At 51.9% G+C, this 27,112-nt stretch overlaps 1 protein-coding gene across 3 annotated transcripts in view; it reads left to right on the top strand.

The window, feature by feature from the left end:
- The first annotated feature begins 11,169 nt into the window (after nt 1-11,169).
- SGMS1 (sphingomyelin synthase 1) overlaps nt 11,170-27,112 on the top strand; it is a 173,799-nt gene continuing 157,856 nt past the window's right edge. For 2 of the 3 annotated variants that reach the window (XM_031956971.1, XM_031956969.1), the window contains exon 1: nt 12,145-12,374. The gene's annotated coding sequence lies outside the window, so the exon portion shown is untranslated. Of the gene's footprint in view, nt 11,211-12,144; nt 12,375-27,112 lie in introns of those variants that run through there. The other variant, XM_031956970.1, reaches the window with a different exon arrangement.

Here is a 27,112-nt window from a genome sequence, read left to right as displayed (position 1 = left end):
AGACGCTATATTGTTATCCACACTTAGGATAGTCCTCTCTCTGGGTGCAGATGGCTCTCTCCATCAGAAGAGCATTAGAACTGGCCTGAATCACCTCATTGTTGGGAAGAGCCACGTCCATCAGAATTGACCATTGTACAATCCTGCTGTTTCTGTGTACAGTGTTCTCTTGGTTTAACTCACTTTACTTAGCATCAGTTTGTGTGGAATGGAGAGATGAAGAGCTTACAGTAATGTGTGAATTCTTTTTCTTTATTTTCATTATTCCTGTATTTCCCTATGACCTGCATAAGTGCAATATGTGCAGGCGGATTTACTTAGCCTCGGTTAGTTGCAGACATATTGACTTAACATTAGTCAGTGACATTTATCAGTATTTGACTTTTATTGATATTTAGACTATTAAGTTTAAACACTGTCTGCTTGATTATCTAAAGCTTGAAGGCCTGATTTTCTGTTTCCTAGAAATCAGGTGATTTCGGGGAAACAGAAATCTTCCATTCCAATATGTCAGGATAGCAACAACCAATTAGATGCGTCTCCCCGTCCCCCCTGCTCCCCCAATGCTCTTACTTGTGATGAAATCTCTTGCAACAAAAACTATAAAGCTTGAAAGCTTGGAAGTTCAGCTTAAGACCTCAGTGGCTGGTACCTTACTCTGCCAGGTGATCTTCAGAATCTAAGACAATTCCAATGGAAGCGATTCTGTTTGGGGGCATGGTGCTGAACTGTCAAAATAAACGAACTTATCCATAGCATTTGAAATCTCTCCACTTGTTGTAACCAAGGGTTCTATATATGGATGATATGATTCAGGCTGATGAAGCACTTGTGCTTTCTTGGTGTTGAGTATTAGGCCAAAATCAACACAAGAAGTAGAGTATCGACCCATACTTTGTTGCATCTCAGTTTCAGAGGCTGCATCGAATGCGCAATCATCTACAAACCCAAAATCATGCACCGATACTCCCTCTACTTTAGCTGTAGTTTACAGCTTTTTCAGCCATATGGAGAGTCTACCATTAGTGCGTTAGCTGACTTTGATGCTGTTTTTGACTTGGTGGAAGGCATCTGACAACAAACATCCTGCTAAAACAACACGGGAGTAAACATACAAACTTGTTTCACTCCCCTGGTGACTGACCAAGCTTGAGAGGATTGTCTATTATAATGCAGAACCCAGACAAGCATGTTGTGGTTAAACTGATGTATACTGATGAACTTCTCTGGGCAACCAAATTTGGACATAATTTTTGGTAAGCCTTCATGATTGACAGTATCGGAGGCCTTGGGCAGATCTCCAAGAGTAGTATACAGACCTCTATTCAGCTCCCGGCATTTCTCCTGAAGTTGTTGGGCAATAAATACCATATCGACCATTCCTTGCCACTTTCTAAAGCCATACTGCCTTTCAGGTAGATAACCATCTTCCAGATGAAGGCTCAGTCTACTGAGGGGACTCTGGCAAGAATCTTGTCAGCGGTGACCAAGAGAGAGACCCTGAGATTGTCACAGGACAACCTATTTCCTTTTCTTTTATAGAGATGGACAAGTCCTGGACCTTTTGCTAACTAAATTATATGAGCAGTGGACCCTCCCCCCGGTAAATCTCAGGTAGAATCAGCACCAGGTGCTTTGTCACATAAGAGGAACTTAATAGCATTCAAAATCCCTTTTTTTCAATAAGAACTTCAGCTAGGTAGGAATTGACTTCAATCTGAGATAAAGTCAATGGTTTCAGCAGTAGTTGATGAGTCAGTTAAGAACATTATGGAAGTGTTCAGCCCATCTCTCCAGATCATGAACTTATCGCTAATCAGTATGCTTACACCAATTCTGAGTAGTTGAGAGGCACTATAGTTCTTTGGCCCATAGATAGCCTTCAGGACAACCTAAAAGTTTTTTGGATTGTGATTATCAGGGGAAAAAAATTGGATTTCATCTGCCTTTTTATTGAGCCAAGAATCCCACATTTCTCCAAGCTTTGCTTGCATTGCATTTTTGATGGAATTAAACACTGTCTTTTTTGAGATGAAGGAGTCATTCTGCTGGTAAATCCTGTAGAATTCTTGTTTTTCCATTTTGTAGATTCGGAATTTCCCCATCATTTTTATCAGATCCGTCCTGATGTGCATGAGTGTTCTGAGTCGCCAAATCTCTGAAAGCTGCCTATTCTTCTGCTCCATTGTTGCCAGCCATGTATTAGCTCAGCTTTCCCTCCAAATCCATAACAAACTATTTACATAAGAAGTTTTCTAATCTGTTGGTGTTAAGTCTAAGTTGTCTTGCATTGGGGCTGCTGCATTTGTTGAATGCAGTTGTTTAGCTTGGAGAGGATAAGTGTATGCTCTGTCCAGCACTCTGCACCAGACATCGATTTGTCACTCTTATACCCTTTCCCAGCTCCATATAATAACATAGTCTATTAAATGCCAATGTTTGCTTCAAGGGCGTACCCACAGAGTTTTATTGTGTCTGGGTCAATGGAAGACAATGTCAGGGATGAGAAGATCATGAGATGCACAAGTTTTCAGTAGTAAGTGACCCCTACTGTTGCTGTTTCTGACTCTATTCTTCCCAAGGACTCCCTGCCATGTCTGGTAGTTTGTGCCTACTCTGAAGTGACCCAGAATTACAAGCTTATCTTCTTTTAGCACACTGATAATGAGGGTCTTCAGGTTTTTATAAAATTTTTCTTTGACCATATCAGGGTTCCTCATTATGGGAACATAGGTACTGATGATGGGCACTTTCCTGCAAGTGGCAATCACATTGTCCCAAACCAGTCATTTATTCCTATCGGTGGGCATCCCAGCTTGTTGACTAGATTAGTTTTGATTGCAAAACCTATGCCAGTTTCACTTCACTTTGGCCACTCCAGAAAAACACGTATCTGGCCCCGACTTCAGTAAGCTGACCTTCATTTACCAGCCTTCTCTCCCTCAGGGCTGCTATTTAAATGCCATACATGCTAAGTTCTCTTGCAACAAGAGCTGTTTGTCTTTTAGGTCTCCTGGATTTTGTTCCGTTTATAAGCACACACATGTTCTGTATACTGATTGGGAGGAGAACTATCTTTGCAAACATTTTTGTCCATTTGTGTGTGTGTGTGTTTTGACCACAAAGCATGATCCTTGCCTGCTGTAGTAAGCGGGTCAGAGTTAGGTGAGATGAAGTAGACAGTTTTTGGTAATCTTTTGTAGCCCCTTCCTCACACCAGGAGGTGACCAGTGTGATCCTAAAAAAGGCTGCTAAGACACCCAGGGGGCTGCCGAGTCCCACTGCTGCTTCAGTCTGGTGAGAAGTCCACCCTGTAGCTTGGACCACCCATGTGCAGGGCTGTGACTGAGCTCCCAGTGTTTCTGCACTTGCTGCTACATCACTTGCCTGTCACCATAAGACTTTGAAATACATAAAAATGATAAAATGGTATGAGTGATGTCATTTGACTCGGGCATAAATTGGGTTTAAGTGAAGGAGAGCTGCACAGAGTTGTCAGCCTTAGTTTCTTGCAGAATCATTGAAATTCAGGGGCAAAACAAAAGTCGGAACGATTGACAATGGCCTACGGTACAGTGAATGACGTGAGCATCTTTGATGTCCATTCAATCTCTAAGTGCTGTGAGAAATGAATGCTTCTCTCTTATATTTAATAACTAAAACCAACCGGTGTGGGAAATCTCTCTTAGAAATGTACCCAGTGAATGTTGAAAATTATTCATGCATGTTTTGAAAATAAAAAGCTTTAATAAAGAGAAAGAAAGAGAGAAAGAAAGAAAGGAAGGAAGGGAGGGAGGAAGGAAGGAAGGAAGGGAGAGAGGAAGAGAGAGAGGGAGGAAGGGAGGGAGGAAGGATGGAAGGAAGGAAGAAATTAGCTCCAAGCCAGGAGCTAATGAGACAATAAAAGAAATTCTAATTTTAGGCTAATGAATGCATTCTTACTCATTGGGAATATGTGGATCCTCCTTTGTCATAGAGGTAACATGGCAGTTGATGTTTCTTTGACCAAGATTTTGGTGATAAAGGTCACATTAACCCAAAATGTCAGCCTACCTTCTGTTGTGGTGATCAGAGTTGATTGCCAATCCTCAGGAACATCTACTCTTTGAAGGGCATAGGAACTGTGAGCCCACTGTCATTTGGGATCTTGAACTAAGATAGCCAAATGACCAGGCTTTTATTAATAACGATGGTCTTGCTAATAAAACGATCGAATTACTCACTCTGACCTTTTTTTAATCATTATACTGCTCTATAGCACCAGATTCAGACATGTTCGTGGCTGTTGGAACAAACTGTTCTCATCCACCCATTCCACTGGAAGTCTTCACACCCTTGGGGTAGTTACTCCCCTAATTCTCAGATAGGTTTTGAGGCCTGCTGATTACCCTCAGTCTGGTGTAGCCCATCTACCCAAAGGATTTACCAGGATGTGGCCGCTGCATGCTACAGCTTCTTGGAACCACAGGTGGACACTAAAAGTGGACAAGCAAACCTCACACTCCAGGTATGAGTCTTCCCTGAAGACCTCTATACCCCAGATGTTCAGTAGGGTCCTTTTCATCTACAGATTTGATGCGGTTTCATTAAATACTTTTTGCTCCTTTGAGTTGGTCTGCCAAAAGGGAAACACTAGTGTAGCCCCCCAGGATAGCTTTCAGGAGCTCATCTTTGATGGGGTAGCTGAGATGTTTACAATTTCCCCATGTCTTGTATCATGCTTTTCTACAAAGAACAGACCATTTTTGGGGGTGATTTTCAGTATTTTTGACAGTGAAACACTTTTGCACCAGGATTTTAAATTCACATCCCTTTCCTAACAGGACTGGACTCTTTATTTACCAAGCACCTTAGAATCACTTTCTCATTTGATTCTTAAATAACCCTATAGGGCTAATTAGTAGAGGTCTTATTCTTCCCATTTTATAGAGAGGGAAACCAAGGCTTAAAAAAGGTGAGATCAGTTCCTTGGGGCCATACATCAAGGTCCTGGTAGAGGCAAGGAAGGAATCCAGTTCTACCAGTCTCTAAGCCCACTCTCCACTCAATTTTATGAGGAAGAAACAGGTCCAGGGAGCGCTCAAGGCCACACAGATAATAATTAAGAAAGGGAGCATTTTTGAGACATGGGATCATAGATCTTGAGGCTTCAGGAGTCTGTGAACTTGGATGGGGGAAAAATTACATGTTTATTTTCACTATTCTTGAATGGAAATTTATCACTTCCTTCAATTATGGAGAAAATAAACCTCAACTGGCAGAGTCTTTGTGGATCTCTTACTTTTCATTAGAAGCCATGATAAGAAAGAGTTGACATTGGCCCCTCTTGGCAAACTGTGGTGGGCTAATCTTTCCAATTATTGGACAAAGTCATTCTAAGGTACTTGGCAAATAAAAGAGTCTTGTTCTGTTAGGAAAGGGTGTAAATTTAACATCCTTGTGCAAAAGTGTTAATTATTGATGAACTCTTTTCATCTCACATGATGAAAATAACTAGACCCCCCCCCCCCCCCCCTCCTCATTGGAAAGGCCATAAGGCAAAAGAAACCCTATCAGTGTGAGCCGCCAATGGGATCTCCCAGACATCAGCTAAGGGCAAGGCTTCGATGGAAGTGACAGTCCTACTGTGGGAGACAATCATCTGAAGCACCCGTTCGGTTTCAGGAAGTCATTGACTACAGGGAGGGCAATTGCATCTGGCAAGAGGATTGGACAGCATTTGATTCAATTTTAGATGCAATATGGAAGCACCTACTATGTGTCAGCCATACAGAGATGGAATTGTTGCTCACCTGCCCTACATCCTACCTGAGAGAAAGCCAACACAAGTAGATAAGAACACAAAGCAAATGCCATGAAAATACGGGGGGGAATTCTGGGGGAAGTTCTCTTCCTCTTCATTTTTAGTCAAAGGAGCCATTAAGTCTTTTAGAGTCAAATGCTTACCCCTGACTCTTCTGGCATATAGGTATTCTTTGAAAACTCACCAGGGGTTACCTATTCCCACTTTTTCGTCACTTCGAATCCTTGGAAGTTGTGGAATTCTGAGCTTCACAACCATGTCGTTGAATCTCCAAGACGAGATTTATCTTGAAAAGCTCAGTTTCTGCATCGGGGAAAAACTTGTTCAAAGGATTATGCCCTAGATGTAATCCAGGCCATTCGCTTCCTCCCATTTTATTTTGGGTCTGATACCTTTCCCAGGAGCTTGTACACGGAGGTATCAACCCCACGGTTTGGTCACTGAACTCTGTGTCCTTGGTCGGACCATGGGCAATGACAGTTCGGAACGGTGGTTCTCTAACTCTGGCCTCCCAAATGCTGAAAGTGTTTTCATAGTAATAGTAGGATGTGCTTCAATTTTTAATACTAATCCTCTAATCTTTAGGGGATCCTCAATTATTTTTCTTTTTTTTTTTTTTTTTGCTGAGGTAATTGGGGTTAAGGGACTCGTCCAGGGTCACAGAGCCAGGAAGTGTTAACTGAGACCGTATTTGAACTCAGTCCTCCTGACTTCAGGGCTGGTGCTCTCTCCACTGCGTCCCCTAGCTGCCCCGTCCTCAATGATTTTTAGGAGCACAAAGAGCGAGGAGATGACTAGGAGGGGACATAGGAGAACTGGGCACAAGGACAGTACAAGTAGATCTTGACTTGATGTAAGGGGGAAAGCTCAGTGTGTACCAGATGGCCCAAAGTGTGGCCCCAGTGCTCTGTGCCGCACTCTGTAGCTCACATGGACCATGTCCGATCTTAAAGAGTCACCGCCCTCTCTTGCCCACAGTGGTAATTTACTCTGGGACAATATTCCACAAGAGCACAAGTATCGGTTTCCCCAAATAGAGGCAACGAGGTCCTGGGCATTCAGATGAGCACCCACTGACAAACTTGCAGAGGAAAACCTTTATTTCAAGCTGTCACAGGAGGCGACAATTAGCATCTGCATCAGGCTGTCAGCCTCCTCCCAAAGGGACCTAAACAGTGACTCTGGGGCACCGCTTCCTGTGAAGTCCTTCCCTCCCAGGGTCCCATACTTGTGCTGCTGCCACTCCAAGGCTTAGGCCCCATCTGTCCCCAGCTCCGGCCGGTTTCCAAGGACAGACAGTAGGCCGGACAACTGAACAAGAGGTCTGAGCTTCTCTTCTCCATCTACCCTTCCTTCTCTTCCCCCCCCCCCCCCACTCCCCGCCGGTCTGTCTCTGTACTTTTGGTGTCTAGCTGCAGGAGTCCCTGGGGTGTCGACATTCAGGAAATCCCTGTCTCTTGCTCCAAAGTTCAGAAGGGGAGGCGAGGAGGCCAGGAGAGTCTTCTTTTTTATTATAGCTTTTTATTTATAATTTATATGCTTGGGTAATTTTTCAGCATTGACAGTTGCAAATCCTTTTGTTCCAACTTTTCCCCTCCTTCCCCCCATCCCTCCCTCAGATGGCAGGTTGACCAGTACATGTTAAATATATTGAAGTATAAGTTAAACACAATATAAGTATACATGCCCAAACAGTTATTTTGCTGCACAAGAAGAATCAGACTCTGAAATATTGTACAATTAGCTTGTGAAGGAAAACAAAAGTGCAGGGGGACAAACATAGAGGGACTGGGAATTCTATGTAGTGGTTCATAGTCATCACCCAGAGTTCTTTCTCTGGGCGTAGCTGGTTCAGTTCATTCCTGCTCCATTGGAACTGATTTGGTTGATCTCCTTGCTGAGGATGGCCAGGTCTGTCAGAATTGATCCTCATATAGTATTGTTGATGAAGCATGTAATGATCTCCTGGTCCTGCTCATTTCACTCAGCATCAGTTCCTGTGAGTCTTTCTGAAATCTTCCTGCTATGACCCTGGTTTCTGAAGAGGTGCCGATCTGCCCGGGAAGAGGAGTTCCCTGTGCTAACACAATCACAGGAATGGTCCAAAGGAAAACTTGGGGCTGGCCTAGCAGGTCCCCAAGGTCTTGGTCAAGCCATGACTTTGACACATACTGGGTCCTCTTGGGCGGCCTTTGCTGCCTGCAGAGAATACCCTCCAGCTGCAGGTGGCCCTTGGGGCTCTGGGCTGGGCCCTCTGCCCTTCTCCTTCCACACTACTTTCAGTGATGAACTCAGCAGCTCCCAGGTCTAATGACCATCCCATTGTGAGCTCCCTTGCTCAGTATCTCTGCCGACCTCCAATCTCCAACATCCTGAGCCGGATGTCCACTAGACATCTTAAACTCAGTGTGTCCAATACAGACCTTGGTCTCGTTGCTCCTAAAGCCTTCCTATTACCGTAAAGGGTGTCCACACCCTCCCCCACCCTTGGGTTTCCCCCCCAGGAGTCATCCAGGATTCTCCATTGTCTCTCCCTCCCCCCATAGCCAAGCTGCCATCCAGGCCTGAGGACTGCTTCCCCTTCTATCATCTACCCTGCCCCCACTGGCGTAGGCCCTCATCCACTCCCTCCTGGAATGTTGTAATAGCTGTGGGAGGGGGGGTGAGGGGCCTCTCCCCAGTCCTGGCTATCCTCCAACAGCCAGGTCTGAGCAGGTCACCCCCCACCCACTCCAATGGTTCCCTATTGCCTCCCCCACCAAAAACTGTTTTGGCCTTCAGAGCCCTTTCTAGTCCTTACGCCCTCCTCTGCAACATGAACTCTTCAGACGAGGGACACGGCATCCCGGCTGTCCCCCGAACAAGGCAACCCTTCTCTTGGTTGCGGCCGTTCTCTCTGGTTCTCCCTCATTCCTGGAATTCTCTCTGCGTTCCCAGCCTTCCTTCAAGTCCCAACTAAAATCCCAGCGTCTACAAGAAGCCTCTCCCAAGCCCTTAATTCCAGGGCCTGCCCTCTGTTAATTGCTTTCTGTTTATCCGAATAAGGCTTGCTTGTTTATATGTGTTTGCTCGGGACCTAGCCCTTGGGAGCGTCAGTACCTCGAGGCAGGGACCCTTTTGCCTCTATTTGTACTCCCACCATTTAGAACAGTGTAGTCAGTAGGAGCTCACTTGTTGTTTGTCCTTCCTTTTTCAGGGGAGGCCCAGTGACATCACAGGACACGGGAAGAAGCTGGGTTAAAAAAGTTGCACTCGGGTCAGCCTCACTCTCTCCTGGCGCCATTTTTCAGTGACAGGGCCGGGAGGTCTTTCCACACAGGGAGTTTCTCAAGCCAATAATATGACACAATTGCAGAACAACTCCCAGACCCAAGGGGGCTGGACTAAGGTGTCAGCCTTAAGAGCCAAGAACAAAATCCCTTCTCCCCTCTGGCCTCAGTTTCTTCTTCAGTAAAATGAGGGGGCCGGGCTGGAACAACTTTAGGGGCCTTTTTTTTTTTTTTAAACCCTAGGAAAGTCTAGTCCAGCCCCTGTTTACCTGCCGGCCCCGGGCAGCCTCTCCATCAGGAAGGGGTGGGGGGCTGCCCTGGACGCTCCTAGGGGTTGAGACGGGAACCCAGCCCCCCCCTCCCCCCGCCTCTGGGACGGCTGCTCGCCCTGGGCCCCGCGCTTCCGAAGGGGCTCTGCAAAGCCAGGGAAGGAAAGCAGAGGAAATGGAGCAGAGGATGCGGGAGGCCGGTCCGCGCAGGCTAGAGGAAATGAGCGGGGGGCGGGAAGTGACGGCCAGAGAGGTGTGTCCGAGGGGGTGGGCGGGGTGTGCGCGCGGCCCGCCCCAAGGCCCCCCCTCCTGCCCTCCCTCTCCTCCCCGGCGATTGGCCTGCGTCGTTGGGGGCTGGACCGGCTGTCCGCGGGAAGATGGCTACCCTGAGGTGCCTCGGACAGTCACGTGGTCACCGCTGCTCGGCCCCTTCTACTTCTCCTGTCAACCTCGGGGGGGGGGGGGGGCAGTTCCCGATCCCCCGCGTCCCGGGAGCCTCCCGGCTCCCCAGGTCTGCCGGCCGAGCCTCGAGGGCGTCCCTGCCCGGGCTGCGGAAGCTGCAGGCTCCCGGAGCTGGGAGCCGGGGGGAGGAGACCCTCAGCCCCGCCCCAGCCGCCCCTCTGGGCGCTGACCCAGCTCTCTCGAGCCGCCCCACCCCGACTCCGGGACCGGGCTGGCCGGTCCCCCTGGCCTCCGCCCCGGGGCTGGGTGACGGGCGCAAATCCCAAATGGGGGTGAAGCTGAAAGCCGGGGCGCGGGGAGGAGCAGCGGGGACTACGTCAGCGGCCCGGGTTAGAGCAGATCGTGGCGAAGGGAATCCCAGAATGGCCGATTTTAGGAGACCCGGGTCCGAGGGCGGCCCCCGAGCGGAGCGCGGTGACCTCGTTCCAGCGGGCAAAGTTTGCGAAGCGCTCCGCCGCTGACCTCGCCCGAGACCAGGAGCTCCCCGCTCCCCGCCGTCAGCGCGCTCCCGCTGGCCAGGAAACATTCACTGGGTCGGGAGGGTAGGAAAGGTCAGGGGCCGAATGGAAACCCAGCCTTAGTACTCCGGACCGAGCTTGCGCCTCCCACCCGCCTCGCCCCCGCCCCGCCCCCGCCCCGCACTACGGAACGCTTTCTCCCCGGGAGGTCACTTAGCGTCCGGGCGGGGAAGGCACCCGAGGGCCCCAGGCCACCTCTTTTGTTATTATAAAAGCGGGCTTGACCGCCCAGGGAGCACGACATTTGGGCCCCGGGGAGTCTCCTGCCGGGCCACAGAGGAAAGCCTCCGGACTCCGGCCACCCAGAAGTCCCGAAGGAAACGCTAGCGCGTGGCGGGCTCGGGCGTCCGCAATCGGTCTCCAGCTCCTGCCTGTTGCCGGACTCCAGAACGTCCACTTAGTTGGTGGGAGGGCCACAAGCATTTATTAAGTGCCTACTGTATGCCGGGCCCAGCGCTAAGCCCCGACCTCCGCGCTTGCCGATCCGCTGTCATTCCCTCAGAAGCTAAATAAGCACCCGGTGAATCACCCACTGGCCCCAGCCCGACCCAAGCGGGAGCCTCTTTGCCAGCCTTAAAGCGCTAAACAGACACTAGCTGTGGCGCGCAGGAAGCCCAAGATAATGGCGGCTTAGGGCTGAATCGGGTCCTAGAGCTCACTGGCCGTCTGACCTTGGGCAAGTAATTTCCCGAACTTGGATTGCTCGTTTCCTCTTTCCTGGGGCCGACTAGTTTGCATTCGTCCTTTCCTTCACTAATGTTCCTAAAGCACCCGCGGCGTTCCCAAGCAGAGCACGCCCTCATGGGAATTATAGCTGAGGTTTCGCCCTCGGGACCGAGCTGCAATTTCCCGAGTCATTCTGGAGAAGCGCGAGCCCCTGAGTTCAAAGGTCAGAGTTCGTGCCCCACTTCAATAAAGCGGGGAGAGGAGGGGGGGGGGGTCCCATCAGCACCCTCGCCGCACATTTTAGGGAAGAAATTATTCCAATTAATTTAGACGCCAGGCCTGGGGAGTGGCACTGGGTGGGGGGAATCAGGGGAGATTCACCGAGAGATTACTTTGGAGAAGAGCCTAAAAGCAACCTGGGGGATCTGGATGGCTTCCAGAGCGCTCCCTCCGGCCCCTGCCTTTTCACGCTTTCTTGGCCTTCAATGCCCAGCTCGGGAATCCCCTCCACCGCGACGTCTTCCCTCAAGATTTCAGCTATAGTTTGCTAGGGCACCGGGACGGATCCTCTCTACTCTCATCCAACCCTCTCTTTCCTCGACAGGTCAGAACTCCCGTCAATCAGGTGGGCCAAAAAGCGCCTAGCAGGCGCCGGAGGCCGACCTAGAATCTAAGTGCCTTGAGGGCAGGGCCCGAGTCGTTTCCGTTCGGGTCCCGGGGTCGGGGTCCGGAGCCCGCAATCCGGTGGGACTTGAATTCCAAGGTCTAGCGTGCCCCCAGACTTCGCCCACCCCTCCCGCCCTTGCAGAGCAGCCCCCGCACCCTGTGACGGCGCGGGCTGGGACCTCCGGGCTGAACCCGGGGCCGCGACTCCCCCTCCCGCCCCCGGCAGGTTTCCTCCACCCTCCCTCTGGCCGTAGCGAAAACCTGGAGAGCCCCGATCCGCCCGGTGAGCCTGAGCCTGAGCCTCGGCTGGGCTCTGGCGGGGCGGCGGCACTGGGCATGCTCAGCTCTGGCAAGGCTTGGGCTGCGAGTCGGAAGCTTTCGCACTACCGAGGCAGCAGCCGGAGGAGGGGGAGGGAGGCGGTGGGAGAAGGAGGCGGTGGGGGAGGAGGAGAAGGAGAAGGAGAAGGGGAGGCAGGGACTGGAAGGTTTCCCCCCCGCCAGCAAGAAGGGTAGGAGCTGGAGGAAGAGGAGGAGGAGGAGGAGGAGGAAGAGGAGGAGGAGGGGGTGGAAGAAGCCGGGAACTGGAGGACGCCGAGGAGGTCCGGGAGGTCGGAGCCGCGCCGGACTCGGAGGGCTGCGGGCTTACCGGATTCAGGTCCCCGGCTGCGCCCCGCACTCCGCCAGCGGAAGGCGGCCAGAGCCAGCGCCTGTCCCCAGTTCGGTGAGTCCTGGGCTGCTGGGAAAGAACTCGCTACTTTGTAACGGGAGGGCGGGGGGGGGGGGGGGGGGACGGGAGGATACACTGTAGCAGCTCCGGCCAGACGGCCGGGCACGGGGCTGGCGGGCGTTCCGCCCCGGCCGCCGAAGGGGCAGAGGGGGGCCCCCGGGCTTGGCCACACGCCTCCCTCGCCGCCGATCACGCTCGGAGCCTCGCCGGGGAGGGGGGCTGGGATCCCCAAACTGGGGCATGGGGGTGGGGTTGGCCAACGGGCGTCTGGCTCGCCGAGTCCGGTCCCCGGAGGGTGTTGAGGGCGGGGAGAAGGCTGAGGGAGGCTCGCGAGTGGACACCTTTGGGGAGGTGATGCGTGCCGGAGGAGCTGGGCGAGCGTGAGACAGCTCTGCTTGGCGGGGGTGGGGGTGGGGGGCAGAAGTGTGGAGTGTGGCGGGGAGGGGGGAAGGGGGCGGGCGTTTTTAAGGAGATCCAGCCCGTACCCTCGCGGGGTTCTCAGTCGCTCCGAGCTCCGTGACCCCGAAAGATAAAACCCCGAGCTTCTCGACTCCGGGGTGTGGAGAGGCGCTAGCCCCTGGCCCGTCTGACGCCCCCTGGAGCACGTTTTCACTCGGTCAATCCCGGGGCAGCCCGGGCCGGGGAGGGGGGCGTCCCGCCGCCCCTCCCCCCTCGCCATAACAGGTGGGGCGGGAGCGGGGGAGGGAGGAAGCTGTGCTCCGCTTCTCCCTACCCCACACACACACCCCCGGCCTCGGAGGCGGCTCCTGGCCGGCTTGGCTGCACGCTTGAGGGGAGGGGTGGGTGGCGATACGGAGAGAAGGCCTAGCCGGACCAGGGAGGATCCCGGGGCTTTGGCTCCCTTCCTCCCGGCTCTGGGAGTCCCTCAGCCGGGCCTGGCCGCAGCGGCCGCCCCGAGGTCCTCGGTTGCCATCTCGGCCCCCTGCCGCCGCCGCCGCCGCCGCCGCCTCCCGCCCGCCGTGGGGAGGATCCGCTCGGCGGGGCAGGGCTTCTTGGCAAGGGCAGCGCCCCGGGGCCAGCCCGCCCCTTCGACCTCCCCGCCTCCTGCAGCCCCAGCTCGGCTCGAGGCTGGCGTTAGTGAGGTGGGTTTGGGGGTACTCGGCGCCAGGGGCCGGGAGCTGATAGGCTTCCCCACCCGCCTCGGTCTGACGCGGCTTAACCCCTTCCTCCTCACAGCCTTCCCCCAGCTGCCAAATCCTGCCGAGGGCTGGGGAGGAGCAGGGGAAGCCGGGGAGGCGGCCAAGTGGGGGCCAGATGTTGGCGGGGCGCTGGCAGGAGCCTCGGGAGGCCCGGCCCCTGGCCCGGAGGGAGCCCCGGGAGGGCGGGCGCACGGGAGGCTGCGGCCGGCCTCGAGGCCTGCCCCCGGCTTGTGCCGCCGCGGGCAGCTGGGCGGCCTCCCTTGGCCTGCGCTCGGGCCAGCATGGGCTCCCTTCGCCGCTTGGGGTGGAAGGGGCCGGTGCTTGGCCAGGCGTGGGCCCTCCTGGAACGCTTCGTGCCCAGCCCCAGGCTGGCCTGCCAGTGGGGAACAACGTCAAGGAGGGAGAAGGGAGCCCTGGGAGCTTGGCAGGAGCAGCTTTTCTTTCCCCTTTCCTCCTCCCCCTCCTCCCCCTCCACTTTTTCTCTTTGCAAACTGGTAAATGTGGGCCCGGATCAGGAAGCCAGGTTATTAGACTTCCCAGGCTGGTGGGGGCGGGGGGAGGGGATAGGTCCCTGCTGTCTGGTCAGTCCTTGGATGGGAGCGAGCCAAGGAAAGCCCAGAGATGTTGGTGATTCAGCAGGTGGCAACCTTCCAGCACCGAGACTGCTGCCTCCCTTTGCCTACTGTGGTGTGGCGTGGTGCGGCGTGGGGATGCCGCCCCAAAGGTAGTCCCAGCAGGTTTTTATCAGCACTCCCAGAGCCCTTTGCCTTAAATCAAAGCAGTCAATGGGGGGTGGGGGCCACCCACCCCTCCCCTCAAAGCTAGAAGGGATCTTAGAGGTCATCCGGGCCACTGCCTCCTTCTTCTACAGAGGGGAAACTGAGGCCAGGTGCTTTTAAAGGACCATAGAATTAGAGCTAGAAAGGGGACCCTAGGGTTTACAGATAGTACAAGGCCTCTTGCTGGGCAGGAAACTGAGACTCGCATCATAGCTTCAGAACAGGAAGGAACCTCGGAGATCACCCAGGCCAATCACTTCCTTCTAGACTCACCTTCTTCCAGGGCCCTTTCCTGGTTGCCCCCTCCCTGCCAGCTTTTCACCGAAGCTTGCCTCCTGTTTTCCTCATTGGATGTACATAGTCGTTTTCTTCCTTTCTTCATAGGATCCATCTCTAGTGCTTAGCACAGTGCCTGGCACACAGTAAGTGCTTAATAAATCCCTATTGTCTGCCTGGATGACTTCCTTCTAGAGATGAGGAGGCAAGGACATGGAGTAGCAGTTAAACTTGAACCCGGGTCCTGTGTCTTCCAGGACATGGCCTTTCAGCTTCATTCACTTCTTTCCTTCCCACCTCTCCTTCAGCATCTTCATTGTCTTTTCCTACCTGGCCACCATGTTTCTGGGCCCATCTCTTGCTTTGAGAAGGCAGGACCTCCCTATGGAAGAAAGCAAGGTTGACTTGCTCTGTCTTTGCTTCTGTGCTTTTGATTTGGGACGGGGTGAGGAAAGATTCCAAATCGTCCCTTTTTAGGCCATGTGCCGATTGTCAGATGCAGCATTTAATTGGTGTCACGGTGGGTAAGGTTTGAGGCCTGGAGGCCATCTTCCTGAGTTCAAGAATGATCAGATACTTTGGAGCTGTGTGACCCTGAGCTAGTCACTTACCCTGTTTACCTCAGTTTCCTGATCTGCAAAATGAGCTGGAGAAGAATGTGGGAAAGCACTCCAGCCTTTTTTGCTGAGGAAAAGCTCAAATGGGGTCATGAAAAATTGAACTTGACCTAAGAACAATTGTGTTATAAATTGCATAACCCACCAGGCCCTGCCTTCAGAGAGCTTACAGTCCATTGCTCTGATTCCTTCTTCTCTCTGTCAGGGTTTCTTAAGACTTTTTCCACTCTCACCCCCTTTTTGCATGAGAAATTTGGATGTGACCCCCAGGTACATAGGGATGTCCAATAGGTATATAAGTTTATTGATAATAAATCACAAAGAAATTTATTTTAAGGCAGTTCTTTGGCATATATTTAATTCTATCATTTATTAAAGAGGAAAGCAAATTTGTGTGTTAAATACTAAATGCACGTGTTTATTTTTGCCCAAAGAATTAAATCTGGGCAGAACATCTGATACCTTTTACTGTTGCCAAAGTTTTTGAGGTTGAGTTACTTGACCCCCATCTGGGGTCGAGACCTACAGTTTAAGAAGCGTTGCTCTATACCGTTTCCCTTGGTGATCCCCTCGGCTCCCATGGATTTAATGACCTTGTGCAATGGTGATTCTCGGATCTGCCCGGCCTGCCCCAGTCTCTGTGCTGACTTCTAATCTACTGCCTTTCGGACATCTTAAACTGGATGTCCAGTAGGTAGCTTTCTCCTTGACCTCCCCCTCTACTTTCCCTGTTACTGTCAGTCCCACAGCTTACGAACTCCTCACTCTCCTCCTCCTTCCCCACAGGTAACCTGTTGCCAAGGCCTGTGGATTTCCCCTTTGCCCTGTCTCTCCACTGTGCCCCCTTCTCTCCTCTGTCACTCTGGTGCAGACTAAACTCCGATCGTCCCATGCTTGGACTGTTGGGACTAGCTGCCTCAAATCACCTCTACTCCAGTCTGTCCTCCATTCAGCCACCAAACTCATTAACTTTTGATTTCTTTTGAATTTTTTAGAGCTTTTTTATTTGCAAAACACATGCGTATGTTTTCAACATTCACTTTTTAAAAAAATTATAGCTTTTTATTTACAAGTTATATGCATGGGGAATTTTACAGCATTGTACAGCATTTAGAGCGTTGACAATTGCCAAACCTTCCCCGCCCGCTCCCCTAGATGGCCGGTTGACCAATACATGTTAAATATGTTAAAGTATAAATTAAATACAAAATAAGTATATCAACATTCACTTTTGCAAGACCTTGTGTTCCAAATTATTTTCTCCTCCCTTCCCCCCACTACCTCCCCTAGATGGCAAGTAATCCAATATATGTTAAACACGTGCAGTTCTTCTATACATATTTCCACAATTATTGTGCTGCACACGAAAAATCAGGTCAAAGAGAAGAAAATGAGAAAGAAAACAAAAGGCAAGAAAACAGTCACAAAAAGGTGGAAATGCTCTGTTGGGATCCACTCAGTCCCATAGTCCTCTCTGGGTGCAGATGGCTCTCTCCATCACATATCATTGGAACTGGCCTGAATCACCCTCGCTTTTGAAAAGAGACACATCAGAATTGACCCTTGTATGTCAATTCTGGTTCCGCTCACTTCCCTCCGCATCAGTTCCTGCAAGTCTCTCCGGGCCTCTCTGTGATCCTCCTGCCGATTGTTTCTTATGGAACAATAATATTCCATTACATTCATATAACTTATTCATAACGATCATTTACTCAGCCATTTCCCAACTGATGGGCATCCACTCACAAACTGATTTTCTTAAAGAGCAGATCAGAGCACGTTACACTTTTCCTCCTTAAACTCCAGTGACTCCCTATTACCTCCAATACAATGCCCCCTTTCAAAAGCCTCTGATGATCCAGCCTCCTCCTACCTTCTCAGCCTTTTTCTTTCTATCTAACAAGTCTAGTGACCTGACAATCGAACCTCTCCATCTTAACTCCAGCCATCTTCTCTGGCTGTCCCATATGCTTTTCCTCCTCAACCCTCCCCCTCCCCCGCCGCCTTCCTTCAATTCCTACAGGAAGCCTTTCCTCTGTTACTTTTTTCCTGTTTATCTTATTTAGAGCTTGCTTGCTGTATGTTTATTTGCATATCATCTCCTCTTAGATTGTCAGCTCCTCCAGTGCAGGGCCTGTCTTGGCTCTTTCTGTGTCCCCACATTTAGCACAGTACTTGGCCCTAGGGGGTGCTTCATGAATATTGATTGATTGAGCTGTTTTAAAATTGTAGCATAACTGTTTGGCTTAGTTAAAATTGTAGCTTGTATTTATAGTAAGTGCCGGAGGCTGCGCAAAGGCCTTTACAAATATCATCTCCATTTGAGCCTTACAACAATCCAATAATAGCACCTATTATTATTATCATTATTGCTCTTTTTATTATCCTATTATTATTTCCCCGATTTTACAGATGAGGAAACCGAGGCAGACAGGTTATATATGACTATATGGCTATATATGCAGTTAGTAAATATCTGAGCTGTTTTGGAACTTGGGTCTTTTCACTCCAGGCCCAGCAATCTTTATTGTACCACCTGCTTTTTACTTCCAGATAACAGTGTTCAATTTAATGCTATTTCTTCCTCACTGAAGAGGGAGGGATTGTCCCACATGAATATCGTAGCTCTCCTCATCTTCTCAAGGTTCCTGTCCACACCTTGCCTAGCATTCCCCCAGGACTGCTCACTAGCACGGTGTAACTCTGGGCAATTTACTTCACCTGTCTCAGTTTCCTCATCTGTAAAATGGGAACACACTGGAGAATGAAACGGTCAACCACTCCGGCATCTTTGCCAGGGAAATCCCAAATGAGGTCACAAAGGGTCGGACGGGACTGAGCCACGAGGCTGTTGGGAAGATAGAGTGACATTATTTATGTATGGCTCTTGCAAGCCTTAGACTTCTGTGTGAGTTCGCGGTTATTCTTGTTGTCAAAAATTTAAAGCTGGAAGGGATCTCATTTTACAGATGAGAAAACTGAGGCCTTGGGAACGTGGTAACTAGCCTGGGATCTCATGGGGCGTAGGCTGAGCCAGAGTTCAGACCAGGGCTTTGGCTTCAAATCCGTTATTTTCTCACTATCCTCCACCTTCTCCCATAGGTTAGAAATAGGCTCAGTCAGAGTCATCAGAACTCCTTCCAGATGAGGGCTGTTTATTCTTTGTGTTTGTATCGCCGGTGTCCAGCATAGCGTCGGCTAAATCAGAGGTGTTTAATAATTGTTTGCTGGTCGGTTAAAGGAGGAAAGAGATGTTTTGGGAAGGTCTGGCCCTGGACTTGCGCGGGTGACCCAGATCGGTGACCCTTGGGCTTTGGGATCACTGAGAGATGGAAGGACTTGGCCAGGGTCATGTGACAAGCTGGACTCTTGACACACATCAGGCCAGTTTCTATCACATCAGTTCTTTACCAGGGGTCCGTGAGCTTGTAAAAACATTTTGGCAGCCATATTTCAATACGAGTTTCCTCGGTCATCCCACGCATTTTATTTTGTGCATTTAAAAATGGGATTCTGAGAAGGGGATACATAGACTTGACACGCTGACTCCCAGAAGGGTCATGACCTCTTACCCAAAAAGTTAGGAACTCCGGCAGTCTCCCATGGTATTGCCTCTTAGACAAAATATCTTTAAAAAAGTTTTCAAACAATAGCGAGTCACTTGATTCTATTTACCTCAGTTTCCTTATCTGTAAAATGAGCGAGAGAAGGAAATGATGAACTACTTTAGTATCTTTATTAAGAAAACCCCAAATGGGGTCATGAACAGCATTGTGGGAAACAAGGAATTCTGGGCTTTTGGATTCCCTGGATGGCAGGCCTGTGATTATACCTGTTTGCATCCTTCATGCCTAGCACATAGTAGGGCTTAGGGATTTAATCAGTACTTGTTCAGTTGGATCGGATTAGATAAAGTAATGAACCCGCAGGGAGTAGGCGCTGCTGCAGGTGAGGGCTCTGGCGATCATGGAGAGAGAGCCTGTGGTCCCTGCAAATCTTGGGGCTTATGTGGGCAAGGTGGATAGACTGATGGTTTGGTCTGGGAAATGATTCTTCCCTTTTTGCAAACTGTGTCCCATAGTCATCAGGATATCATCGTTTTATAATTCTAGCCCTTCCCTTGTGCGAGGGTATGTGTCTGTGTCTGTGTCTATGTCTATGTCTATATCTGTATATGTATCTGTGTCTGTGTCTATGCCTATATCTGTGCTTATGTCTATGTCTAAGCACCTGATTGCTCTCCTAGTAAGTTGAGGGAAGGTAGGAAAAGCAGAATTCACTCTCCAGGTAGGTCGGGAGCTAGTATTGGGCTTCCTGGGGGTTGACCCTTCAGTAGAAACTCCTCCGTTAGCTGGCATTTTGTGTGCCAGATCTGGGGAAACTTCTTATCTCTTGGGGAAAGTGACTTTCAATGGGCTCCAATTGGAAAAATTCACTCACCCCATAGCATTCTGGTACCATCTCCGCTGGACTTGGCCCATTGAGGAAGTCTGGCTGTGGGTACCCCCAACCCCTTGTTTTCTAGGGGAGGACAGAGGGGCACTGGAGAGATACAGAGTCTTAGAGTCAGGAGACCGCTAGATTTGATACTTGGTGGGTATTTTTCAGTGTTCCTTGTTTCAGTTTCCCTGTCTATAAAATAGGGATAAGACTCATCCTCCCTCCTTCATAGATAACACATATGTATCAAGAGATAGTATCTATGAAGTGCTTTGCAAACTTCAGAAGGCTCTAACAAGGACTGCAGTAATTATTTTAATTGAGGGACAGCCTCACTTAAATAATTAATAGATACTTGCCCCATTCCCCTTCCCCTCCCTTTAACTGAGAACCTCAGGATTACCCTCTGCTCATTACTCTTACTCCTTCACCCCCCATATCCAATCTACTGCTAGATTTTGAGGCTACTTTCTCATCAGTTACATATTTCAGGTCTTAATTCACTCCCTCTTAAGTTTCCATTCCAAGAATCCCCTCAAGTCTCCCCTTCTGTAAAGAAGCTTTTTCCAGTCCTTCCTCCGAGGGCCTTCCCATCTCACATTCCCTTCTGTTTCCTCAGTAGAAATCTTGTATGTTCCTAACCCTTTGCGGCTGTCTCTATCGGCAGCTTAGCTCCCGGAGGGCAAGAATCATGGCGGTTGTGTGACTCTGGCAAGTCTCATTGCCCCCAGACCAGCAGCTGAATATCTAGAGGGAGTTTCCTCCCTGAGAGTTCTCCACAACAGTAATATCCCAGGCCAGTCCAATTCCAGGAATTATTAATAAAATATTTAGAAATATTGACATGGAAATGAAGACAAGTTATCCACTAAGCAAGATTTGTAATTATTGATAGACTAGGTAAATATATTCAAAAGTTTGTTGGCTTTGAGACAGAGACGGCTGGGTTGCCTAGTGGATAGAGCACTGGGGCCTGATGTCAAGAAGAGCCAAGTTCAGATTTCCTCTCAGATGGTTAATTGTGTGACCCAGGGCAACTTCGTTAACCTCAGTTTCCTCATCTATACAATGGGGCTAACAACAGCTTTTGCTTTCCTGGTTGTTGTGAGGATCAAATGAGATAAGATTTGTAGAGCACTCAGCCAATCTATTTAGCATTTGTTCTTGTCCCTTATATTCTGTTTTCTTCCCCATTTCCTTCCTCCCCCTGCCCCATTCTAGAATCTCCGAGATTAGAAGGACCTTAGAGGTGATTTTTATTTTTATTTTTAATTTTTTTAATTAAAATTTGTTCTTTTTATTTTCAAAACACATGCATCGTTTTCAGCACTCACCCTTGCAAACCACTCCTTCCCTCCCCCAACTCTCTCCCTCAGACTGCGAGTAATCCGGTATATGTTAAACACGTGTGGTTCTTCTATACGGATTTCCACACTTATCGTGGTACCCGAGAAAGATGATTTTTATTTTTAAGGGGATTGTTTGTGGCGGGACTGGGAAGCCTTAAGTTCTTCCCAATTCGTGAATCTGTGGTGCTGATTTTCTGTCTCAGCTTGGGACCTCCCCCTGCTACGATCCCTTCCCCTTCCCAGCTCCTCTCACATTACCGGATTCTCGGTGAGGAAAGTTAGGGTCTTGACATCTACATGGCACGTGTGCTTTCTCAGTCAGTCAGTCGGTACTGGAGGTACCAAAAAAAGCAGAAAATCCCAGGGTCTTGCTCTCAGGGAGCTGAGCTGCCGATAAGAGACAGCCACAAAGGGCTAGGAACATACAAGATTTCTACCGAGGAAACAGAAGGGAATGTGAGCTGGGAAGGCCCTCGGAGGAAGGACTGGAAAAAGTTCCTTTCAGAAGGGGGAACTTGAGGGGCTTCTTTTTTTTTTTTTTTTTCTGAAGCAATTGGGGTTAAGTGATCTGCCCAGGGTCACACAGCTAGGAAGTGTTAAGTGTCCAACACCAGATTTGAACTCGGGTCCTCCTGACTTCAGGGCTCTATCTACTGAGGGCATTGTCACCCAAATGCCTCAGGTTTAAGGTTCTTTCTAGCCTAGAATTTCTGATCCTGGGCTCTCCAGTGTCTCCATGTGTCTTTACACACGGCAAGTGTTTAATAAGTGTGTGTTGGATTGCATCAACGGTCTTCTCTGGGTATGGGGGTGCCCTTCCTTCTTTTTTGGGGAGGTTGCTCAGTAGGTAGCTCCTCTCAGGAGACTTTCAAGTCATGCTTCAGCTTTTCCGGTAAGAGCCAGCCTCGAGTACCTTGGGGGCCTGTGACCCAGGCCGGCTGCTGGTTGGAGGATGACCCCAGTGTCCAGGTCTCCTTCCGGGGGGGGCGGGGAAGGGACAGTCAGAATTCTTCACTCCCCGCCCCTTCCACCCGGGTTGCCGAGAACCGAGAAAGTCTCCATGGTTATCAAGGTTGAAGGGAAGGGTGGACCTGGGCTGGGGTCAAGGCCAGCTGGGCCGGTGGTGCCCAGGGTCAAACCTAGGCAAACTTTGGTGCTGGCTGCCTCCTGAACATCAGGGTGGGGGAAGGGACGGACTATGGTCATGGCTCCAGAGGGGTGGATGTGGTCGTGGCTCCGGGGACGTTTTGCCTGGTGAGAAGCTTATTTGGTGGCTGGCGTTCGGCACGGTGAGAGCAAAGTGCCCTTCTCCTGGTCCCCACTCCCTTAAAAATCTCATTTTGCTCCTGCTTGTGAGGGACAGTATCTACTAGTGTCAAGAGCTCCATTTTACAGATGGGGAAACTGAGGCTACGATACGGGACTGCTTTGCCCAGAGTTTCCCAAAAGTCACGGTTGGATTCGGGGGCCAAGGCAATAAGTGGGGAGAGGGGGCGGTGAGGGAGGAGAGGATGGGGACGGCCTTGAAGCCTGGGGCTCTGGGCCAGTCCCCGCACATAGTAGGTGCCTGTTGACTGTTTAATGAGCAGTGGTGGGTCCTGGGACCCCAAGGAAGGAGGCCGTTTCTGCCTCCAGGAGCTGCTGTTCCGTGGGGTACAGAATGTTCCCAGATAAGGAAGCACAAGGTATTTGAGGGGTTGGGGAAGAGAGGGAGTAGCAAGGAAGGTAAGAACTGTTGGGGGAGGGGTCCTGAGGGGGGAGGGGAAGGGGGCTGTGGCGGAACCAGGGGCTGTGTCCCAATCAGTGGAGGGAGTCCCTGTTCCTGGAGTTCCCAGCCTGAGGAAAGGAGCGGTCCAACTGGAAATAGCCAAGTGTGGGTGTTTGAGGGGGGGAGGGGCCACCAGGTAGAGCCGGACCCCCGACCAGATCCCAGGGTGGAACTTGCTGGGGGCACAGGGCTCGGCCTGGGCCTTGCGGGGGAGGGGGATCAGACACTGGGCTGGTGGGACACGGAGACGCCAAAGGGCCCCTGCAATTGTTTCCGGAGGCCAAGGTGTGGCCAGGTTGTTGATCCCGAGCCAGACCTTCTGGGGCGCTCGTCGCCTCTCTGAAGAAGGGAGGGGGGAAGGGCTGCCAGTCATGCCAGAAGAAAATATCTTAGCCTTTCTGAGTGTCCCCATCCTCCCTCCATCCCCCTCCATCCTCCCCCATCTTCTGGAAGAGGAAGGGACTTTGTGGCCCGAAGTTGGGGGGTCAGGAACAAGAGGTCCCCACAACCGGGCGGGGCAGGCCTGGGGAGAAGGGGGTCCCTGACCAGAGGCCGGGCCGCCTGAGGAGCTTGCAGTTTGGCCAGAGGCCCGAAAGATGGGTGGGTGGGTCAGTGGTACAAGTTAGCGTCTTACTATTATTAATCTCCACTGTATACTTGGCTCTCTATTGTGCTTCAGACCAACAGGTGGTTAGTGAGCGCCTCCTGGGGACGGGGTCACCAGGAGTCACAGCCGAGCTTACCTTTGGCCTTTAGGGGTTCTGCAGGGTCTGAGTGGGCAGCCAGCCTTGGCGACCTTCAGGGTCGCAGCATCGTACATTGGGGCCTCAGAGGAGCCTTAGAAACCACGAGATCCAGCCTCCATTTATGAGAATGTGGAGGCTTCCCCTCGAGGCAGGTTCCCAACTCCTTCCACAAACCTGTCTCGTGGCTTGGTGGGCAGCCTCCTCCCTGCTCGCGCCCTTTGGCACCTCAGAGAGGGCTCCCTGTGGCCCCCGGCCCTTCCGGCCCCTCCCCGGGCGGCGGCTGGGGGCACGAGAATGTCCCCAGGGCCGCCCGCTGCGCCCATTCCCTGCCTGGTGGGCTGCACTCAGCCCCGGACTGCTCAGAGACCTCGGAACCTGTGAAAGAAGCCACGTGCTCCCGGCTCTGTAGGGCAGCGGCTGAGGAATCTCCAGCGGGGGGGGGGGGGGGGGGGGGGGGGGGGGGGGCTCGGGGGCGCCTTCTGGGCCTTGGCTGCCACAGCTAAGTGGAGGTGATGTCACCCCGACCTTGGCAGCCGGACCCCGCCGGCCGGCAGCCTGGTAAATGCAGTGCCGATGCCCGGAGTCCGTGGGCCTGGACTCCGATCTGGCCTTGTTATCTCCTGGCTGTGGGATCCCGAACTGTCCGCCTCAGTTTCCTCATCTGTAAAATGGGGGTAATAATAGCAGCTACCTCTCGGGATTTCTGTAAAGGTCAAACGTGATACAATTCACAAAAAAGCTCTGTGCCGTGATCATTAACGTCATCGTAATTCTTGTCATTGCTCGGGCCCCAGCTCCCCGCCTTTCCCTCGGACCTTGTGCTGATACAGGCCGGCCTCCAGGGTCCCCTCCCACGTTGCTTCTGGGAACGTGTGTTGGGAGGGTTTTCTTGGGGGCAGCCAGAGCTTCCTCTTGTCTTATTGATCCCTTCCTGGGAATATTTCCGGCCAGAGAAAGTACGCGATGGTGTCCGGCCTTGGGTCAGGCTCGGGGATCCCAGCTCGTGGGCCCGGGAGGGACCCCAGGATCATCAGCCCAGAAGGAGGCCCCCGTTTGGCGAGGTCGTCTGCGGTGGGAAATGTCCTGGACTAATTTGTCTGGAGAGTCAGAGAGCGCTTGGCTCCCTGCTCTTTTTCTAAGTGGGATTCTGGGTGCGGTATCCCCTGAAACCAGTTAGGGACAGTTTTATAGGCTTGGGGGCCGTCCAAACCCTAAGTAACATGGAGTTGTGAAGCCTTCGGCGTGGAGCTGAGAAAGGACCGCTCACGGCACCTCCCTTTTGCCTCAGTTTCTTCACGTGGAAAGGGAAAGGGCCGGCCGGTTTCTGAGGTGTCAGATTGAGGGTCGGTCCTGGAGCTGGAGCAAAGGTGGCCAGGACAGGGCGGGGAGCCGACATCAGAGACCCCACCTCCATTAGTGACGGGCCACGTCTCCCACAACCGATCAGCATCCCCGGTGTTGTCAGAAGGGGCGGCCTCACCCTCCCTAAATGCTGGGGACCACAGGCCACCACTCCCCACCCAGTCGTTTCTCTTGCTGGTGTAAGCCCTTTGAGGGCAGGAACTCTCTCTGGGCTTGCTTTCTTTAAACCCATCATGTGTTGATTTGGCCTTGACCTTGATCTTGGTCTTGACCTTGATCCAGCCCTGGGTTGGATTCTAGGCTTACAGAGACAGAAGGAGAGATTGTGCTCCCTGGGAGCCTTGGGGAGTGGCCGGACACAGTTCTTTGGTGATTTGAGGTGGGAAAACTGTAAAGCTTTAAATGGTGGGAAAAGCTCCCAGAAGCGGCCCTGGGGAAGGAGAGCTTTTCCTGGAGTGCGGCTTTGAGCCCCAAACTGAGGAATTCACATCCTGTCCTAGAGGCAATAGGGAGCAATGGAAAGTTCTTGAGGAGGTGAGCCACGCAGTCGGTGCTTTGTTTGGGACTTACTTCCGTAGCTGAACTGCAGATGGGACTGGGGTGGGCCAGGCTGCTGCGGGAGCCCAGGGGAAAGGTAGCAGAGTCTGCGGCAGGAAGCTGGGGGTGGGTCGGGAGAAGGGGAGGGTGTGAGAAAGTCCACAAGCTTGGATGGGGAGCTGGGAGGTGGGAGGGCTTGGGCAGATGTGGCGCGGGTGCAGACCATGGTTCACATCCCGCGTCTGCCTCCCGGGGTGACCCGGTCATTGCCTTCCCTCAGTCTCATCTGTCAGCGGACGACCTTCGGGGCTCCCTTCAACTCCGTCCCGGGGCCAAGGACCCCAAAGATAACCCTTGTTATAGGGAGGGTGAAGATGCTCTGGGTGGCATTGCCCAGGGGCAAAGTGGATGGTTCTGGGAGAGGACTATGGGAATCCCCAAGGCTGCTGGGGGCCGGGCTGGGCCTGTGGCAGTGCCCCTGGGGGAGGATTATGGGAGTCCCCGAGGCTGCTGGGCCAGGGCTGGCCCTGTAGCAGTGCCCCTGGGGGAGGATTATGGGAGTCCCCGAGGCTGCTGGGCCAGAGCCGCCTGGAAAGTGAGGGGCCGGTGGGGCCAGGGCTGTCTGCCTGTCAGAGGCGCTGCATTGATGAAATCCTGCTGCGTCCGAGTATTTATAGGATTTTCACTATTTATAGCAGGAGCGTTTTACATCTGGACCTAAAACTAGCAGCGGGGGCAGGGCTGGGCTATTAATAATGGAGCAGAGGCCAGAAATAACGTGTCCGAGGCCTTCCCAGCTCTCTCTCTCTCCTGGTTCCCGAGGAGGCCCCGGGGGGGGGACGGAAGCTGGGATCAGAAGGGACTTGGAGGAACCGGGGCTCGAGCCCCCCTGAATTCTGCTCCTACTTGTTCTTTTCCTCAATCCAACGACCAGAGAGTCAGAGCCTGAGAGCCGGGGGAGACCTACGACTCTAGGCTGGGTCTGCTTTTTTACAGATGAGGAAACTGAGTCCCAAAGCCTCGAATGTTACCCTGAGGAGGTCAGAGGCTCACGGATCTGACCTGGAAGGGGGCCCGGAGGCTGCTGGGAAGGCCCCTCATCCGATAGGCCCCCATTCTAAGGAGGGAGAAAGGCCAAGGGCTCTGAAAGGCCCATGGGGTGTGGGTGGAGCATGTTTCTGAGGGGAAATTGGAGGGAGGGAGAGATTCTGAAGTTGTTGCTGGGCTGGGGAAGGGGAGAGGCCGGAAGAGGGGCGCTGCGTGAAGGTTCCAGTTAGATCTGGGTTCAAGTCCTAACTTCCCAGTTTCTAAACCATGTGATCTTGGGCAAGACACCCTTTGGGGCACTGGGGGATGCCCTTGGTTTCCTCATCAGTAAGGTGATGGAGCTGGCAGAGCAGGGGGGTGGGAGGGGTGCCTAGAACACCAGGCTGTGTGACTCTGGCCAAGTCACTTCACTCTGCCTCAGTTTCTTCATCTGTAAATGAACTGGGGAAGGAAAGGGCAAAATCCCTTTTGTGGTCAAGAAAGCTCCCAACAATCACAGAGGCGGGCATAACTGAATCAAGTGAACCACAGCAATTAATTATTTAAGTCGGAAGGGAGAGAAGCAGCCGCAAAGGCCCAAAATGGGATTGGGCGAGACTCCCTCCTGGGCCCCTTTTGGTGAGCCACGGGGAGAGCCGGGAGTGGAACCTG

This window comes from Sarcophilus harrisii, chromosome 2 (genome assembly GCF_902635505.1).
Source record: "Sarcophilus harrisii chromosome 2, mSarHar1.11, whole genome shotgun sequence".
Classification (NCBI taxonomy): Eukaryota; Metazoa; Chordata; class Mammalia; order Dasyuromorphia; family Dasyuridae; genus Sarcophilus; species Sarcophilus harrisii.
Note: the sequence above shows the minus strand (reverse complement) of the source record. Positions and strands in the feature narration are given on the sequence as shown.